Below are 6327 nucleotides of genomic sequence, written 5' to 3'. Positions count from 1 at the left end.
CCTTGGGCTCTGATGGACTATCAGTGGGAACACAATGGAAAGTAGAGGGTCCTCATATGAAAATGCTCTGCTGGTAATACTGGACATCTGTGTTCAAGTCACTAATAAGACCATGCACCAGATTTTAACAGTTGTGATAGAGCCCAGAAATGGAGACATTTTCTTCATAATTTGAATCACATACCCTTGTAGGTTTCAAAAATTACACCTTTAAATTTCACCTGGAAGTGAACTGGCTGTTATGCCATAATGGAGCGATTTCTAAAGAAAACATTCAGGATGTATGTAATACATATGTTAACTTACTTGGAAATGCATTTAATCATTTGTTACCCCTTTTTGGGTAACAAATCTTGATATTAATCTCAAGAGAATTAGGAACAATATATGAACTCACGTTATAATGGCCTTCCCTTTGTGCTGATTGAGCATTCCACTGCCCCTCCACCCTCATCCCTTTCTTGATCTTCTTCCCTGTACAGCGTGGGAGGAGGTTATTTTAGTCTATAGATTAAATGAAAACAAAATGTAACTTGGATCTATGGGTGGTGTCTTTCCAATGGACTTCTTAAAAATCAAAATAACTTAGGCAACTTTAAAAAAAAAATGGAATAAGAGACTCTCCTTGTTCTCAGGGGGCAGCAGAGGAGTGTCTGTTACCAAAACAACTTGAGAGAATTCTCCCTGCACATCAGTAACAATGATTAGGTCAGTGATAGTGATTTACTGTTTTCTCTGAGGTCACACAGCATAAAGCATAGGTTCATCCATACCTTTAAGTTGTGGCCTCTGAAAATAAGTAGCTACTATTATAAAGAACATCACTGAAGAGTTAGATTTTTGTTGTTCCTCTGTTGGTTTAAGTAGAAGGTACCCAACAGTCCACTGGAGCAGATTCCATTTTTCCTCCTGATTGAGGTGTTGAAAGTGCAGAAGTCCTCTGTGAAGCATATTCTTGGAGTAGAGTAACGTTCAATAAAACAAAGACCATTTTTTCATAAAAGAACAGAACATCTTAGCTCCATTGCAGCTGGAGCCATATAATGGAGGCACCATTAAAACAACTTCCAATTTACCTTAATTGTCAACACCTAATATTTTACTAAATAAAATTGTTCTCGTCCCAATTTGAAACTGTACTTTACAAAATTGTCAGAAAGGAGTTCTTTTTGTAATGGAAATAGAGGCTTTGGGACAAACTAAATACTACATCAGATCCTAGCTATTGATGACATTTGGTTAAAAAAATAGCATTTCCAATTATCTTATGGTTATCTTTGGGCAAAATCCTAAATATAAATGCTTAACATGTCCATTTAACTGTGTTATAGCCAGTTAAACTGAATTCTGCTGTCTTGAGGAAAAATAGGATTATCTTAAGTTTGTACGTACGTGTGTGTACACACACACACATATATTGAGAATAAATTCAATTCTGTCTTTTATATACTCTCTCTTGGACATGATCAAAGGAGGAATCTGACTGGTTGATGAATACATCCATTATATAGTTATCCATTTGTAACCAGCCTGCTCTGAATTTGTTAGCCAGTTGTTACAAAAATATGACCCAGAAAGTTGTTAAAACAATTAACACTTCAAGAAGTTCAGTTGCACTGGTTCTGCTCTTTAGAAGAGTCAAAATCAACTCCCATTGATGTCAGTAGGAGTCTCCCTTGCCTCCAGTGGGAGTTGGATCAGATCATAGAGTGTCTTTGGCACTTGACAATGGATCTCCTATCTTACAGAGCATTTAACATGCGTATGTCTTTGGTACAACCACCTTTCTTTTTGTGTATTGTTAAGATACAGGCATTGCATGTGGATATAGTGTCATCTGCTCTTTTTTCTAATCTAATGCAAATCTGTTATTTGTTTGACTCATGATTTGCAAATTATTATGTTTAGTATCTTATGTATTGCCACCCATTCAGAATAGGGTCAGATTCTATAAACCTAAAAGCAGTTTACGTCAGAGCATTGAAAGGAATGAAATGTGTATACACGTGCATGCACCCATACAGCTATACACCCGGACAGTACAATATAAAAACATGATTGTTCTCTTCTGACTTTCATCATCAACGAGGAGGATAAATGGAATAATTACCACTTGCTTTGTGACTCTATCCTGTCTATGATTAAGGTGGTAGTAATGTTGAGCCTTCATTTATTCTTCCTATCAGTTTGCTATGTACACACATTCCTGCTTTCATCCCTAACCAGTATAATTCAGATGTCAATCTGATTGCATACTTGTACTAATCCAACTCTGTCCTCCTTTTTCTTTCTCTCATATGCATGCCCATACCCTGAATGAACTGACTACTCTTTCATTCCTTCCCTGGGGACTCCATCTGGAGGGTTTTAGAGACTGCAGTGGAACTACAGATAGTTTTATTCTTGGGGAGGAGAGAGTATGTGGTTTGACAGAATAGATTGGTGTGGTCAGGTATGTCAAACGCACCAGATATGGCTTTTCTGACTAAATTTCTGATCATGGAGCATCTCCTGGGCTTTATGCCAATACTCCCTGCAAAGCATGCTTTTTGGGTGAATCTCCTTGGGAGACATTTCAGTTCCTATCCCTGAGTAAGTGGAGGGTCCCCAACTGGAATAATCTGGGTCCCACTCCTGCCCTTCCCTCCCCCTCCTTCAGTAAGAGGTAGCACCACAGAGCTGTGAGAACAATGCTTGTGAGTAGCAGCTGGCTTCTGGCACCTTCATAAAATACCTCAGCATAGCTTAGCATTGTCACATAACTGGTTTTAAACTGAAAAATCAGAAGAGAAAAACAAACTTTATAAATAGTGGAGATAATTCTAGCTGTAGAGTTTAGTTGAACTGATGTTTATTATGATTGATAAACATGATTATGCTGTATGTATTTGAGATCCTGTTGATAGGTTACAACTTTATAGGGTTGGGTGGGGGGGGTGGATGTTGGGTGGGGGCGGAGCGAAGGGAGTTGACTCTGTTAGAAGGAAAATGTTGCTCATGAATTTTTTTCCTTGTATCTGTCTTGCCAAAGGAAACATTTTGTTGCTCCTGGGTTTGGGATTGTTGTTTGGTTGGTTTATCTGTGGTCTAATCTGCAGCACAGCACATGATGGCATGCAGGTTACTGATTGGGTGGCTGTTCAGGGTCCTTTAGGTGCACACCTGCTTCCCCTCCCTCCCTCCCTCCCTGCCTTTTCCTTACGAATAATAAGGGCCTTTGTAGGGATCTAAAGATTAGGCAAGGTGTGTATATATTGGGAGCTTGGGAGAGAGGAGATGGAGATATTGGGTCAGATTCAGCCCAGGTATATCCATTTTAGCCAGTGGAGTTGCACCAGGGCTGAATTGGGGCCATGGCATTTAAGTTTGGGAAAGAGAGAATAGTTGTTGCATCTTAATTTAACTGAGAGAGCAAAAATGAAACAGGTTCCTTTTATCCCCCTTGTCTTGTTACTGAATGTAGGGCTTGTAGTGCTTGATAATAGGTGGAAAACTTTTTAAACACTTCCTTTTCTAATAGCAATGCTAATCCTGTCTAGACCAAAAACTACAAAAGAAAAACCAAACTGAGAAGTGAAAGCTAACCTGCTCCTAGCACCTGGCTGGTGTACCTGAAAGGATCGAAATACTGTGAGTCAGTCTGGGGGGGAGGGGTGTTTGGGGAGGAGTGAGGTGCATTCCTCTCATGGTGTTTGTCTTGGCTTTGGGTGGGAGTACTGGGGGAAGTGGTGATGACTTGGGAGAAATTCCTGGCCTCTTCCATCCTGACTTCAAGGCATCCTTTCCATTCTTCCAACTTCCCTAAAGGGGGGTGGGGGTGAGGAGGGGGGTGAGCGAGTGAGTGAGTTTTTGAATGGTTGTGTGGATCTAAAGAGGTGAATTTCTAAGGAGCTCAGAGCTCCATTGGGATGGGAGAATTTCCAATGGCTTGGTAGGGAACCAAAGGCACTGATGAGTCGTCAGCTCTGCTGTTGTCAGAGCAGATAAGAGGAAAAGCTGGGCCTTTTTCGCGCTTTGGGTGGATGTCCCTTTCTGTAAGGATCTCGTCTCCTGTGGGTGTTGCCACCTTTTTGTGCACAGGGATGTTTTGGCTCTGTGAGGACAAACTGCATATGGGGATTGCTCAGTGCAGCAGCCTAGGTCTCAGCTGCTGCTGGAAATAGGAAAAACTGTTTCTTCCCTTCAAATATGGAAGCAGTGGTACCAAGGTCAGAGTCCCTTCCAACATCCTGCATGTGTTGTCTTTCTCTTCTAAAGATGGGGGACCCAGGAAACTCCTTTCTTTACTCCCCAAAATAGCCATGTACATTGTCATGTATTGTGCTATTGGGTTGAGTTGTTTTATCAGTGAACCTGGCGAACGCTTGTGAAGAAAGGGAAAGGGTGGAAAATAGATGAATTGTCCAGCTACTCTTCCTCCGGAAACCAATCGGGTTGCAGAACTTCACTGAAAGCTTTACTAATAGAATTGTTGTTCTGACATTATGTAAAAGTGGTATTAATATTGTGTGACTTTTCAAAGAGCTAGATAGATTTATAGGTAGGTAATAGGGATATTGAAGAAATGACTTCTCAATTATAAGAGCACTTGGAACAAAAGATGTGGAAAACAAGGTGTGCTTTAAGGTAAACAAATCTGAGGAAGGAAATGAAACAACCTGGGCGAGGGAAGGGAGGGTGATATCCTTTGGGATTCCTTAGTGCTACTGAGTTGTTCTGCCCCAGGACTGGAGCACCCCCTCTGCCTTATTTCATCTCTCTACCAAGCAAGACATTGTCAAATAGCTCAGGCCAAAAATGTAATTTACCTTAAAATTGTTCTAGTCTGCTGGGGAATTTTTCCCTCCAGAGTTTTATATAGACCATAAAATAATGTTCAATCCTACACTCTGTCCCCAAGAACTAACCACCTCCTCCTCCTCCTCCCCCAAAATTCCTCAATCTAATATTGTGGGACCCACTAAAATTATGTATTGCCCCGTGCTGATTTTTGTAGCAGCATCTAGTTAACAAACATTATTCTCTGAGCTGTGCTAATGTTATGGATGGTGCTATAGAAATCCTAATTATTAAACAAAGAGGATCCTGTTTTGGCTCCATCCAGGACACTGGAAACTATTTATGCCAAGTCATAAACCATGGAAATCACACAGCCCCCTTCAGAAATGAAAGCTCTTATAAAAATCAAACACAGCACCCTTGATAGTGTCCTTCAGAACAAGGTAGTTTAGATTAAAAAAAAACAGTCCTTCCCCTGGTCTCCCTCACTGTGTTGGTCCTGGTACCTTCTTTGCACAAGTGAGCTGAAGGATGAAATCTCAGCAAGCTGAGACACCTATGCAGACTCATAGCCCAGCTCTGCTACCTTTTTGAGAACTGGGAGCAGGATTGGACCCTCATTTTGCAACAGGGAGAGGAAAGAGGCACTGCAGAACTGCCCGTCGTTGGTTTGGAGTAATGTGAATAGGGCAGTTCTGGTGGGGGGGGGGCAAGTGCTGATCACCTTGGAGAGCATCACGTGCCCACTGTCTATCAGAAGGATCAGTGCAGTAGCCATCTCCATGCCTGCCAGTGCTGCTGTTGTTCCATTTCCTTCCTCTGCAGTAGTGTCTAAGGCTAGGTGTGGGGTGTTTATCCGCCACAGGTACAGGAGCTGTCGTATACCTCATTTCTAACTCGTAACTGAGTAACTTGCTTTAACTTTCTCCAAACCCTACAGAGTTGCCAAGTCTGCCCTCCCTCCCTTGATTAACGTTGAACTCTGGCATATAGCAGCCCGTGACCTGCAACCTGGGGAGTGACCCCCTAAAGCCTCTGAATGTCGCTGCTTAAAAGCTACTGCAAAATGAGGGCAAATTGCAATCTTCTCCTAGTTCTTTTGGTTACAAGGGGTCCTCTCAATTAGTCTGTGAATATCCAAAGGCACCCTCCCTCCAATCTGTGCATGAAACATCCACAACTGCCTTTCCCCGCTCTCCTGGTGTCAGGACTTCACTGAAATTCCAGGGCCAGGCAGGTCCCTGAAGGCTTCTTTCAGCTGAGTGCTGCGCACACACTACTAATCCTTTAAAAACAAAAACAAAAAAAAACAAACAAAAAGAAAATTCTCCAAATATTTAATTTTCTTCTTTATTATTTGACAATCTTGTATCCCCCGGGCTGTCCAGAAGCTGCATCCTTGATCCCTTCCACCTTTACTTTGAATGTAGTTCCTCCACCCCCATGGGAAAGAGAAGCGTTGACAGGTCACGGTGCGCTGCTATAAGCCGGGGGGGCGGTTTCTTTGTTTTGTTTTGTTCTTTTAAAATTTCCAGCCAAAACCAAAGA

This window comes from Trachemys scripta, chromosome 1, assembly GCF_013100865.1.
Source record: "Trachemys scripta elegans isolate TJP31775 chromosome 1, CAS_Tse_1.0, whole genome shotgun sequence".
Classification (NCBI taxonomy): Eukaryota; Metazoa; Chordata; order Testudines; family Emydidae; genus Trachemys; species Trachemys scripta.
This window is presented reverse-complemented; position numbering follows the sequence as displayed.